At 41.3% G+C, this 14980-nt stretch overlaps 1 long non-coding RNA gene across 1 annotated transcript in view; it reads left to right on the top strand.

Moving 5' to 3' along the window:
* Positions 1 to 14770, top strand: part of LOC123374977 — a 30440-nt gene extending 15670 nt beyond the window's left edge. The window contains exons 2-4 of the long non-coding RNA XR_006581275.1: positions 11187 to 11311; positions 11681 to 11779; positions 14567 to 14770. This is a non-coding gene — a long non-coding RNA (uncharacterized LOC123374977). The remainder of the gene's footprint in view (positions 1 to 11186; positions 11312 to 11680; positions 11780 to 14566) is intronic.
* The last annotated feature ends 210 nt before the right edge of the window (positions 14771 to 14980 follow it).

Genomic DNA, 14980 nt, shown 5'->3' with positions numbered 1-14980 from the left:
ATGATCATTTATACAAGAAATAACCAGCAGGAATCATGACCTGACTTGTTGCTTAATATATTTTGATCTTCAGCTCTTCCTTTGAATGTAGAGAGATCACTGAAACAGCTTCTATATAATCTTGTATGAGTTTGTCAGAAGATCATGCTACAGAACTCTAAGGAGCTTACTAAATTAGATTTTAGCAGCCAGCTTAACACACCACGTTTTGGTGTTAAAGACCAAAACATTGCCCAGACTTAAAAAAACAACAAAAACAAAAAATTGTAAAATTGTCAAAATGTCGCGCTAAACAAAATGAAGAACCAAAGAATATAAATTACCAGAGACCTAAGTAAATATCAGATTTAATGTTCATAGTGCATGAACTTACAATTTACAATTTTATACATTTAAACAATTGTACTATCCAGCAACTCAGTCATTTTTTTTTAATATTTTGAACTTTAAATATATTCAAGAAAACACTGAACAAAAATGATTCTGGTTAGAAAATATGCTTCCTAGATCTTACCCTTTGAGTTTCTATATCTCTCAAGTGCATTAGTAAGGAATGGATAGTATTCATAGAATCAAAGAATATCAGGGTTGGAAGGGACCTCAGGAGGTCATCCAGTCCAACCCCCTGCTCAAAGCAGGACCAATCCCCAACTAAATCATCCCAGCCAGGGCTTTGTCAAGCCTGACCTTAAAAACCTCTAAGGAAGGAGATTCCACCACCTCTCTAGGTAACCCATTCCAGTGCCTCACCACTCTCCTAGTGAAAAAGTTTTTCCTAATATCCAACCTAAACCTCCCCCACTGCAACTTGAGAACATTACTCTTGTTCTGTCATCTGCTACCACTGAGAACAGTCTAGATCCATCCTCTTTGGAACCTCCTTTCAGGTAGTTGAAAGCAGCTATCAAATCCCCCCTCATTCTTCTCTTCTGCAGACTAAACAATCCCAGTTCCCTCAGCCTCTCCTCATAAGTCATGTGCTCCAGCCCCCTAATCATATTTGTTGCCCTCCGCTGGACTCTTTCCAGTTTCTCACATCCTTCTTGTAGTGTGGGGCCCAAAACTAGACACACTACTCCAGATGAGGCCTCACCAATGTTGAATAGAGGGGAATGATCACGTCCCTCGATCTGCTGGCAGTGCCCATACTTATACAGCCCAAAATGCCATTAGCCTTCTTGGCAACAAGGGCTCACTGTTGACTCATATCTGTAGCAGTGCATGGGATTCTTCCGTCCTAAGTGCAGGACTCTGCACTTGTCTTTGTTGAACCTCATTAGATTTCTTTTGGCCCAATCCTCTAATTTGTCTAGGTTCCTCTGTATGCTATCCCTACCGTCCAGTATATCTACCACTCCTCCCAGTTTAGTGTCATCTGCAAACTTGCTGAGCATGGAGTCCACGCCATCCTCCAGATCATTAATGAAGATATTGACCCCGGACCTCCTCTTAATACCAGCTGCCAACTTGACATGGAGCCATTGATTACTACCCGTTGAGCCCGACGATCTAACCAGCTTTCTATCCACCTTATAGTCCATTCATCCAGCCCATACTTCTTTTTCTTTATTGTATGCCTGAAAACCAGCCCTTTATTTCTTAAGCTCCTATTGATTGTTCCTCATTTGAAGTCATAATATTGTTGTGACATCATAATTTCCATAGCAGCAATCTATGTTATGACTTTGCAGGGAGACTAAATCATGGTCAGCAAGGATTCTATTGCCGTACAAAGATTCATTATTTCTCTAAATAGAATATATCTCAAAATTTATACTATTATTTAAATTACAATTGTGTCTACAGCCCTAGTCATGGACCAGGACCCGGCTGTGTACAAACACAGAACAAAAAGACAGTCCCTGCCCCAAAGGGTTTACAATTTAACAATGAGACATCAATGAGTTTTAAAGGTTATCAGATCTCCTACTCTCTTCATTACTTCCATTGAAATGAAAACAGATTACATTTGATTTTAGTAATTCAAGTAATTATGTTTATTTGAGCAGAATGATGACACGCTATTTTCTATTATTGGGTATCTCATCACTTTAAACCATAACAATAAGTGAGGGCTCTAAGACCTGCCTACCACAAAAATGTCACACCCTCTTTAATATACGTAGCACTTATTTCCTATGGGATCTCTTGACTGAGGTGCTTCTGTGGTGAGCAGACTTCCCTGAGTGGGAGGATAGGAAAGCCCTATTGGCTGAAGACCAGTGGGTTCTCATGATGTTTATTTGAGGTTAACACACAGTGCCATCTGAGATACTATAATATTTATGTAGACCTAGGATAGGAGAGAACTGGTGTGGTAAGTATTACTAAGTGATGACTTAATGACAATCACTGCAAGCCAGAAGTCCACTGCAGTTGTCAGCCTAGGTTCTCCACCTGGAGGTGGTGTGCATGAATCTGCGACATTTTAAGGAGTCGCTGCATTTAGCCAGGAAGAAATTAGAAGGAATGGTGAGTAGCAGAGTGGCTGCTACTTAGACATATAAAATGCCTGTAAAATATGCAGGCAAATTAATTCAGAGAAAATAAGAACTAACCTGAACCATTACCAAGTACTGGAATTAAATACAACTGCACTTTTTTTGGTGAGGTTTCCTAGTCTGGGCCAAAAATTATATATCGACTTCTGTATTTCATACAGGCTCATTTGATTTAGGGGGTCCCAGGGGAAAAAACAAAGTGCTGGACTCCTCTGATGGGGAATTTGTAACCGGATAGAATCTCCTTCTGCACTAATTGCTGCTTTTTTGTTCTCTGTTTTTGCTCCTGCACATTTTTGTTTGGTAGCCAAAGTCTTGTACCTCCTGTATGTTGGGAACTTTCAGTGCATCCAAAGAAATTCTATTCCTAGTTCATGTCCCTTTATTGGGTAAGATTTCTGCAGAAATATTTATCTTAAATAATGAACTCTAAAATGATAGCATTCTCAAAGTCCTGTTGAAGAGACATGACAAAATGAGAAGTTTAAAAAAGCATTGCATAAAATGGTCAGTAACATTATATCAGGCTAACATGTATTTTATCATTGTTTCTGAAAATGTTTATACTATTTTTTTTACAGAATATTTGCCTTGAAAAAGCTAGATAGCCTCAGACTAGAATTCCAATTTGAATGTGCATGATTTTCACAGAGTGAATTATATTAGTTCAGCACATCTGACTCAGTTTTTCACAGATGATGTGCTTGCAGAGATCTTCTGTGGCCTGAAGGAACAGCAGAATTAGTTTTAAGGACTTTTCCCTCCATCAGAACACTTACTCCAGATAGCAGCAAAGCTACAGATTCATTAGAACTGTTTTTCTTTTTATTTCTTTTTCTATGAATGTACCCTCTCCCTGCCCCCCTGTACTCGCTGGTCATCCTGTGAGGACTGTGGGACCACAATGATTGCTGCAGGTAATGAGACCACCAGGCTGGAGGGTTCCCTTCTCATTGCCAAGAGGTTACTTGGCTAAAATGGGACTCTAGTAAGAAATTGCACCTGTAGTTTGCAGTTGTATGAGCCCTAGTGAGAATTCTAATCAATTCTAATTTCTGGTAGGCCATCCAAAATGTCACCCACAGGGGGAGAGGGATAGCTCAGTGGTTTGAGCATTGGCCTGCTAAACCTAGGGTTCTGAGTTCAATCCTTGAGGGGGCCATTTAGGGAACTGGGGTCAGAATCTGTCTGGGGATTGGTCTTGCTTTGAGCAGGGGGTTGGACTAGATGACCTCCTGAGGTCCCTTCCAACCCTGATATTCTATGATTCTACATACTGCTATATCATTCTGCATCTCTGGAGAATATGGGTGATCAAAAGTCTCCTCAGTAAGGTGCCAGACACCACAAAAGACTTCCTTGATGTACATTTTGCAATAGGTGTAAACTTCTAGTATCTGTGGGGTACCTTGTCTTTACTCATCATTAGTATGAATGATTTATATTCTGTCATTAACTTGATATTATCCAGAGCCAGAAAACATCTTGTGAAAATCTTAAATGTACTCATCAAACTTTCTCTATTTGGGTATACCTAGCTTTGGAGCCTGATGCAGAGCGACACTTTTAGTGAAATATTTTGGACAAAACATTTTTTTTTCCAGAAAAATTCAGATTAGACTTGACTGAAACATTTTACAAATTTGTGTCAGATTCTCTGAATTATTTTATTTGAGCCCCAATCCCCCCAAGAAAGAACCCTAAGCTTTAAAAACATGTTCAAAATTAAATGTTTTGATTTGAAATCACTTTTATTTCAATTTCTCTTCAGTTGTATTGATAAAAGGTTAAATCCTCCCCAAATGAAATGAAATGTTTTTCAAATTTTTCTATTGAGCCACTGAAATATCAGTTATTTGCATAGCTCTGGTCTGAAGGCCATCTGAAGGAACAATGCTATGTGCTTTCAGACATCTCTGTGGAACTAAGGCCATAGCTCAGGGGTGTGCAAATGTTTTGGCCTGAGGGCCACATTTGGGCATGAAAACTGTATGGCGGGCCATGAATGCTCACAAAATTAGGGGTTGGGGTGCAGGAGGGGTGAGGTCTCCAGCTGGGGGTGAGGGCTCTGGGATGGGGCTGAGGATGAGGGTTTGGGGATGCAGGAGGATGCTCTGGGCTGGGATCAAGGGTTTGGAGGGCAGGAGGGGGATCAGGGCTGGGGGTTGGGGCATGGGAGGGGGTCAGGGGTGCAGGTTCCATGTGGTGCATACCTCAATCAGCTCCTGAAAGCAGCAGCATGTCCCCTGTCCAGCTCCTACATAAAGGGGTAGTCGGGTGGTGCTGTGCACTGCCCCATCCGCAAGCACCACCCCTGCAGCTCCCATTGGCCATGGTTCCAGGCCAATGGAAGCTGTAGGGGTAGTGTGCAGAACCCCCTGGCTGCCCCTATGCGTAGGAGCCGGAGAAAAACATGCTGCTGCTTCCGGGACCTGCGCAGAGCCACGGCATGTGCAGAGTGGGGCAAGCCCCTGACCCTGCTTCCCTGTTGAAGTGCCAGAGCAGGTCAGGCCCCGGACCCTGCTCCCCGGTGGGAGCTCGAGGGCCAGATTAAAATGTCTGAGGGGCCGGATGTGGCGCCCAGGCTGTAGTTTGCCCACCCTTGCCATAGCTGCTGCTAGCATGTGCTAAAAGAGCCATAGGCTTGGAAGCATCACAAAATGCCACTACTGGAGAGGCAGTCAATAGATTCTTTAGATCCTCAAAAGCATACTCTCATGTATTTTTAAAACAGTCTCTCTTAAGAACTTCAAAAAGCAGTTTGTTATAATTACAGGTAAGATATTAATTTGCTCCAAGATTTTATAGTACTCAATACATGCAATAGTTCTGATATAGGAATGTAAGAATATATGATTTGCAAGATTGGATCATATCCCTGGTCTATGTAGTTCAGTATCCTGGCCATAGGATCTGTATGAACACTTCCTCTGGTGTTCTATGCATTTCTCTGGTCGTCTATGCATAGTCTTTTTTAAAAGAACATCAATTCATATATTATATTTCTTTTTAGAAAGAAATGCTCATCAAACTTTTAAAGAAAGATATGGTAATTATTTTCAACGTTTTCTCGGTAAAGCCGTATGATTTATGAGTATTTTCAGCTTTCCTTCCCAATGCGTGAATTGATGACTTTGGGCTGCACTTGAATGCTCTTTGTGTTAAGATTCTTTAGAATGTGGTAAGGTGCTCCTTCCACTTAGGAAATCCCATAGACTTAGCAAACAATGCTTTTCAGATGATTGACCTTCGCCATTTTCTTTTCCTCTTATTTATGTTGTCTCAAAATGGGTCAGCTTCTGACATGTCATGTGACAATAGCAAAGAGCTTCAGAAATGGTTGTTTCCTTCTAACACCGAGCAAGGAACTTCTAGTAAAACAGTATTCTCCCTAAAGGGGGCCTACTTTCTGCTGCTGCACGGTACCTTCTCCATATAAGCAAAAAGAACAGGAGTACTTGTGGCACCTTAAATTTATTTGAGCATAAGCTTTTGTGGGCTACAGCCCACTTCATCGGATGCATAGACTGGAACCAGTAGACTGTTCTTTTTGCGGATACAGACTAACACGGCAGCTACTCTGAAATCCATATAAGCAGTTCTGCTTGTGCCTGGCTTCCTATTAGTCTTAAAGAAACAGTGCACGTATTTTTACATTGAAGTTCCTCTTCAGGTATAAAAAAAGCACCAGTTCCTAAATCAAATAACTTTAAAAAATGGGCCAGAATTGAATACTGCCATCCTAGGCCTCAGGCCCAGGATTCTATGTTTAGGGAAAAGAAAGAAGCACATTTGTAGCAAATGCTTTTTTTTAAAGTCAGTTTGGAAGCCACTGAAAGGTTTGTATTGTTAGAAGTAGTTCCAGCAGAGATAAATTACTGGGTGTTCAAGTGAGAGTCAAAGGCACAAGATGAATGTAATTTATTACTTATTTTGCAGTTTGTCATATGGGTATCACCACCACATATGTAACACGAGGTAATGTCCACATTACTGAACAATCAATTTTTTTCCAAGTTAATAATTAAATTATAAGAAGACACAAAAGCATCTGAATAACATTCTGGGATTTTTTTGTTTCATTTTTATTCTGGCAAGTGAAACACTGTCAAACTGAAATACCTTGATTTAAAACAAAAAGAATACAAACAATAATCATTCCTAGCTCAAGACTTTGTGTCAGAGTTTGGTCCACTGAGAATTTTTATGGATAAGTTATAAACCTCTCAAAACTGTGTTTATAGTAGCACTCAAAGACCCTGGACTGTAGGAGCTCAAATGTGCCAAAATCTCTTAGTCTGCCACAGCAGACAAATATTTCACGTTCTTTGTTCAAATGTTCAGGTGTTATATATTGAAGCCAATTACTTTTGAGACAGTAGAGTGCTGCAAACAGATAACTGAGACATGGTGCTCATTAATAATTTAAACCAGGGACGGAACTTACAAGACTATCAATTAAAACTGAATCCTACTAAACTCTGGCACAAAATCAATAGAGTCAACAAAAATAAAAAGCAGTCTGGGAAATGGTGCCTTTGATGTTGCCTTTGAGGGAATTGTGTGTAAGCACAGACCTGCTCTTGAATCTGACAAAGATCAGCATGCTGCACGTGAAGGGTGACAGACAGTTCTGAATGTGTAAACAAGCTCAATATTTTATCAGTGAGCAGATAGCATATTATATAGTCATGGCATTCTAGGTAGTCACTACATAATGCTGGTTACCAAAATCTATATTATTATTGTATATGTTGTTTTATAGGGCTGTGTGCTTATCACAAGTCTTCCCATTCTTCGCAGGACTCAAAAAAATAGCTAGATTTCTTGCAGAATATTTTTCCTGACTTTAGAGAGTACTGCTCCCCACTACACAATTTCCTCCATTTCACTGTTAAAAATCAATTCTGCATGGTCTGTAAAGATCTCCTTTTCTCACAGTTTCAGCATGTATAGTACTTAGCCAGGGCAGTTCCACTGAGGCACTGTGAATGGGAAATACTGTCTTTCAGTAAATGGAGGATGGAGACAGGATGAAGAGGAATGGGTTGGTTGCTTTGGAGGTCAGAATAAAGGAGGATAATGGGTTTGCTGGAAAACGCTCATTTATCGCAAATGGGCCAGGTCAGCATTCATTGTCTCCAGCTCTTGCAAGAAGCCCAATGTCTGGCCCATGGTGTTCAGATTATAGATGAGAACATAAAGGAAGAGAGAAGACCCTGCAGGTTAATCATATCCCCTGTTAAATACTGAAACCAACAGGAATATGTCTATACTGCATCTGGGGCAAACCTCCTAAACCAGATCCACAGACTTTTGCTAGCAGGCTCACGCTAGCACTCTAAAAATAGCAGTGCAGATGGTGCTTTAATGCCAGGTTTCAGAGCCCAAGATCCAGCCCCAGCTGCAATGTCTACCCAGTTATTTTAGCACCTTACCACGTGGTCCCAGGCTAGGAGGCTCACTCCCAGATGCAGTGTAGACATATCCCAAAACAGTTGTAAAGAATTAGAATAGTTAAAATAAAATAATTTTAAATACATGTTGAATGTGGTACTCTATGGCAATGCTCTAGCATAACTCTGCTCAGACTGGATCTAGGTTATAATCCATTTTAACAGTGTGAAATATAAAAACTGACGTTCAGTTAATCCTAATGCCACAGCCTGTGCAGTCAGTTTAGTAAAAGTCTTTGATTTTTATCCAGAAGCTCATATATTTAATCCTTTTTTTGTCTCTTCATACATGCAATTTTGGACATTTGAGATAGCATGTGTGTGGATCACTGGGATCTTCTTAAGCCTCTGATGCTCATTAAAAGCCCAGTCCTGTACCAGTGAAATCAATGAGATAGGAGGCCCTTAACTTCACTGGAAGCAGGATCATTCTGGAAAATATTCCAGGAGATCTACTTGTAAAAACCTAAGGACTCCTAAGGGGGGAGGGATAGCTCAGTGGTTTGAGCATTGGCCTGCTAAACCCAGGGTTGTGAGTTCAATCCTTGAGGGGGCCACTTAGGGATCTGGGGCAAAAATTGGTCCTGCTAGTGAAGGCAGGGGGCTGGACTCAATGACCTTTCAAGGTCCCTTCCAGTTCTAGGAGATTGGTATATCTCCAATTATTACCTTTTTATTACTTCATAGGAAAGTAATTTCCTAACTCAGCAATTCTTTTGTGGGCTCACCGCCCCGTCCTCATGGAGAAATCTGGGGCTTCCAACTCCTTAACCCACATATCCCCCCTGATGCAGGGGAGTGCCTCTTGCTCAACTAAGCCCAGCCCCATTATCCAGGAGCTCAGGTCTACTACAGTTTCCTGAATAAGCCTCCTAGAGAAGAGCTGCAGAGCACAGAGGAGAAAGCTGCACCAATTAATACAGCCAACGTTTTAGAGGAAGAATTCAGAGGAGCTTACCCAGCTCTCCTGCTTTGCCCCCAGTCCTCTCCCTACAACTACACAGAGCCCCAGTGGAGGGGTATTCACTGGAGTTTGAGCACACAATGCAGAGGCAGAACACCCTTTCATGAATACATGTGAATGGAAGCATGGGAATCCTCCATCTTGAGCAGTGAGAGGGGGAAAATCTCCTACTTACAAGGAGCATACTGAATTAGGGTCACCACCTTTTCATTTCAGGTGTTGTGGAGGAAAATATGCAACAGATCCCATTTGCGATGCTCAGAGTATGGATATGTATCCTCTGTGCTCTTTGAAAATTTTATTAAAGAACTATAATTCTGGGGTTTGTGTTTCTCCCATTATTTTGAACCATGAACAACATTCACACAGGCAATCTTCATATCAATAAAACAATTATAGCAATTAGCTCAGTATTTGCAAAATACCTTAAACTGTTGTAAACATATTAATAATTAATCAGCATCTGCATCATGTAGTGTACTCTCCCTTAATGTGGAAAAGGTTATTAAAGTACACTAGTGAGAGTTTGTAAAATTCCATGCAAGTTTTGAAAATACTTTTAGAAGGTCTGTTAAGCAATAATATTTTGTGTCTACCACATGATCTATTACATCTACTACATGATCTACAAATGAAAACATAAAGATAATTCATTTGTATACTGTCTCCATTTTTAATATGACGCTTGTCATATCTGTGCATTATTTTTATTATTTATGTGGACTTCAAGCCTGCAAGCAGTTATGCATGTTTTATCATATGAACAACCCTATAGAAGGTATTGGGACTTCTCACATGTATAATTGTTTGCAGTGTCTTAGTGCCTGAAAGTGTGATAGATGTTTCATAGTTACATAGTCGGAAGGATATCTGCCCCAAAGAGCTAAAACCCTGATCCTACAAACACATACGCATATACATAACTTAAAGCAGATGTTCTCAACCTTTTTCTTTTTGTGACCCCCCCCACCCCAACATGCTATAAAAATTCCACACCCCTGTGCTACAACAACTATTTTTCTGCATATAAAAGCCAGGGCTAGGATTAGGGGGTAGCAAGCAAGGCAATTGCCCAGGCCCCATGCAGAAAAATCCCATGCACTGCTACAGGCTGGGGACTGACTGGCTAAGCATTGGTTCTGCAGAAAAGGACCTGGGGATTACAGTGGATGAGACGCTGGATATGAGTCCACACTGTGCCTTTGTTGTCAAAAAGACTAATGACATATTGGGCTGCATTAGTAGGAGCATTGCCAGCAGATCAAGGGAAGTGATTATTCCCTTCTATTCGGCACCGGTGAGGCCACATCTGGAGTATTGTGTCCAGTTTTGGGCCCCTCACTACAGAAAGAATGTGGACAAATTGGAGAGAGTCCAGTGGAGGGCAACAAAAATGTTTAGGGAGCTGGGCACATGACTTATGAGGAGAGGCTGAGGGAACTGGGCTTATTTAGTCTGCAGAAGAGAAGAGTGAGGGGGGAATTTGATAGCAGCCTTCAACTACCTGAAGGGGGGTTCCAAAGAGAATGGAGGTAGGCTGTTCTCAGTGGTGGTAAATGACAGAACAAGAGCAATAGTCTCAAGTTGCAGTGGGGGAGGTCTAGGTTGGATATTAGGAAAAACTATTTCACTGGGAGGGTGGTGAAGCACTGGAATGGGTTACCTAGGGAGGTCGTGGAATCTCCATCCTTAGAGGTTTTTAAGGCCTGGCTGACTGAGATGATTTAGGTGAGGTTGGTCCTGCTTTGAGAAGGGAGTTGGACTCCTGAGGTCTTTTCCAACCCTAATCTTATATGATTTGATGTACATAAATGTTTTCAAGATTGGGAACCAAAAGAACCAAACCAAATTTATGGCACTTGGTTGGGGATGGAGTGTGTTTTGTTACTTCTAGGATTTAGTTGTAATTTAGCACACATTTTATTCTCTTTGTTTTACGTTTATTTATGTACATTTTTTATCAATGTACAATGTAAATTATGTAAACGGTGCCCCTTACTGCTCTGTTGTTTACATGAAAACCTGGCGTCTTATCCCTTGGGTGTAGGAGCTCTGCTTATGGTTGGTTGGTTGGCTGGCATGTTGACTGTTAGCTCCATGCATTTTGTTGTCTTTTAACATAGTTTTCTTTTTTTGTTGGCTTTGGCTTTTATAACATTTATTTACAGTGAAAGTCTCCTGTGTAATTCTGTCTTGTCTATTGATAGAACCCAGACCTGTCATTTCTCACTAAATGAAATATTCTTGAACTTGTTCCCTTATTAGCACCCAGGATCCATCTTTTCCATAGTCCGAAGGCTGCTTTGCAGGTTCTCCTATGGGAAAAGGCCTTCCATCCTGGCTGCCAGCCTCTGCTGTGTCCCAGAAGCTCCCCAGCAGGATGAGGAAAGGTGAAATGCTGAGTCATTCCAGAGGTGGTGTGAAAATCATTGCCTTGCCAAACTTCAGATACCCTGAGTCTCAGTGGTGTGCATGCATGCAGAGGAAGGACTGCATTATTGTTACCTCACATAGTTACCAACCCCTGGGCTGAAGCCACATTTATTGCCATACTGTCATATCATTTTTGCATCTCAACGTAAAATGTTTCTTACATGTTTTTGTATTCAAAATTCTGATTTAATGGCACAGAATCTCCCTTTCTTTCAGTGTCAGATTTTAGCTGACATAAATGTAGCTAGAATGACTGTTTCTTGTCTTTTTATATGAGATTTGTGTAAGGTGGTAACACTAGAGTCTGAACCCTTCTGTATCCACAGAACTGGCAGCATAGAGCAGACTGCCTAATGCTGCCCTGCTCTAAATGCCTCAAACCTGACATGGAGGAAGCACCTATGTGAGCAAGAGAGTTATTCAAGGTAGCTCAGGTTCCATGCTAATTCAGTCTTTTCCCTCTCTTCTGATATGGTGAACAAGGATGTTGTAACAGGCATAAATCCATTACTAGTCAGTTACTTTCCTGGTTAAAGGTATGAATGAGTGATCCAATATTTCTGAAGGTTCTTGTGGTATCAAGCTTAATAACTTTTGGGGATACTTCTTCTTTAAATAGCTGGACTTGCTTCAACAGACCAGGGGAGAGAATGTTTGCCGCAGTGCTATCTGATACTTTTACAACACAGATTTGTTCAGGGACGTGCTTACTGGACTGCAGTGTTTCTGAGCAGGCTTAATTCTCGGAAGAAGGGTGCTACATTGCATCTTGTTTGAGATAGTCAGGAGCTGGTTACATGGGGGATCTAAATTATTAGGCACATATAAAGGAAGCAACTTATTTTTTAAGAAACATTGTAGCTTCATTATTTGATACTAAGTTTTCTATTGGCTTCAGCTAAAGCTTGAACTTTGAAATTGGTCTCATTAGTAGCTTGAGTATTTAAGACCCAGCTTTTCTTTAACACACTTTGTTTATAGCCTCAATTATGTATGCAATACACTAAAACCACATAATTCTGATAATTGTGTTGACCAGAGCAAATGTTTTCAGGCCTAGTAAGTTTTTCTAGGCATTGGTCCAGGCCAATGACCAAGAAAGGAATCCAAATATATTTCTGAATGCCAGCAAAAGCACTCACTCCTACTCCCTTCCATCATTCCCCTGCATCATAAAGCCACAACTCCTCACAATAGTAGCCACCTGTACCCAGTATGACCAACCAGAAGTAAGATGGACATCTGCTTGCTATGGGATGGAAGAAGAGGCTGATGATGGTAGAATGTTTGCTCTGAGAAGATAAGTGTTTCTACTATAAAAAGCACATTCATCTGCTATGGCCTGTGCTCATACCTACCAGAGGAGCCTGACTGGTATCCTTCCATCCCACCCCTCTGCCTACCAATATTTAATCAAGTTTAAACTACAGAATAATCTGCTCATTAAACAATTGTGGTTTTGAAATACACAAGTAATCAAATCAAATCAGGTATTCTGACATGCATTTAGAGATGAAACAGTATTATGCAAAGATACAATATCACTAGGTTAATAACGATCAACTGACTAATGTAGAACATTTCATTCAAGCCCAAAGGAAAATAGGCTGAAGTGATTGACCTGGATGCAAATATATAGAAATGCACAAGACAAAATTTACAAAGTGTGAGTGCACAAAAGGCTCCTTGTCTGTGCACCAAAACTTAATGCTACTTAGGGCTTGGCTACACTTGAGAGTTACAGCGCTGGTGGTGGCTTTACAGCGCTGTAACTTACTCCTCGTCCACACTGGCAAGGCATATACAGCGCTGTATCTCCCTGGCTACAGCGCTGGCTGTACTCCACCTCGGCCTGGGGAATAACAACTATAGCGCTGCTCTTGCAGCGCTGGGGTGCCAGTGTAAACAGTGATTAATCTTACTACGCTGTAACTGACCTCCAGAACCTTCCCATAATGCTTTTTAAGTAAAGATAACACTCTTTGTTTTGTTATGAACTCAGGGCTCCCAGAGCTGCTTATCTAAAAAACAAACACAGCTACTGTTTGCTCGAGCAGAGGCAGGCAGAGGGATCTCTTTGGAATGTTTGCTTGAGGAGAGAAGCAGCCCGGGGAGGGGGGGCCATTTTGGAGCAGCTGCTTATTTGGTCTGAAGGCTATTTGCATTTAGTGAATGAGAGAGGGGTGGGGGAAGAGGTTGAAACTTTTAAAATGATTGAAGGTTGGTGTTGTGTATCTTCGAGTCCTTAGAACTTGCAAGGCAGGGAGCTGACACAGTGTCAGCTCCAAAAATCCACTCTCTCTTTTGTCTCCCCCACGCTCCCTGTCACACTCCACCCCACCCCCCTCTTTTGAAAAGCACGTTGCTGCCACTTGAATGCTGGGATAGCTGCCCATAATGCACCACTCCCAACACTGCTGCAAATGTGGCCACACTGCAGCGCTGGTAGCTGTCAGTGTGGCCACACTGCAGCGCTTTCCCTACACAGCTGTACGAAGACAGCTTTAACTCCCAGCGCTGTACAGCTGCAAGTGTAGCCAAACCCCTAGATGAGAAAGTTGTTAGGCAACTTGTAGAAAAACTCACAGGAAGAGATAATGCTTCTGTGTATGTTCATGTTGGCATATATGTAAAAGTAGCATTCAGCTAATATTGATAATATAAATAAACACTCAGTGCCATATTGAAATAATGCCGAACACCAGATTTTAGCCCTGAAGAGAGGCTTTTGTTATACATATCTGGTACTTTCTGAAAATCAGGCCCTGATTCCACTGAAGTTAATGGGAAAAGCCATCTCCTGTTGACATCGCATTATTATTCTCCAAATAGCAAACCCTGCCTCTGGAATTAGACTTTTTTCCTACCAAAATGTTCTGTCTCCCGGTTTTTAGGAACTCCATGAATGTGGCATTTTTGGTTATTGGCTTGCTACAGGGCTAAATTAATTTTCATACAAGAATAGAAAATTTTGGCCCCAAAGGTGAATGGAAAGTTATGAATGTGTGAAACCTTAATTATAGTGCAGCTTTGTGTTGTGATGGAAATGTAATAGCTCAAGCACAAACCCTACATACTAGAGCAGGTAGGAGGGTTACAACTGCATTTCGCGGCAACTTGCAAAGTTTTGAAATTTGTGTTTGTTCCATTTTGTAAGGTTAAGGCCAGAAGGGACCACTACATTATCTCTTCTGACCTCCTTTATATTGCAGGCCACAGACACCACCAGCACCTGTATATTAAACCCAATAACCAAAATGGGACCAAAGTATTACAGACCGCAGGACACTAGACTACAGTACAGACCCATTTACGCATGGATGTTGGGAGTCAAGCCATCATGACCGTGTATTTATGGACCGCGGGTTAAGAGGGCCATGCTGAAATATCACAAGATATCCATATATACATGTATAATGACCTAGGATTACATATGTATTCACAGCATCCCAAATACTGCAGGCCTATGTGTTAACGGCGCTTTGCAAGAATATAAATTCAAATGTGTAATCTAATAAAAACATTATTATTACTACACAGGGGTGAAAATAACTCAGGACACTTACCGTTGTGGGGTGGGTGTGGCTCTGGCCCCCAGAAGGGGCGGGGCCTCGGGTGGAAGGGAT

This window comes from Mauremys mutica, chromosome 7 (genome assembly GCF_020497125.1).
Source record: "Mauremys mutica isolate MM-2020 ecotype Southern chromosome 7, ASM2049712v1, whole genome shotgun sequence".
NCBI lineage: Eukaryota > Metazoa > Chordata > Testudines > Geoemydidae > Mauremys > Mauremys mutica.
This window is presented reverse-complemented; position numbering and strand designations above follow the sequence as displayed.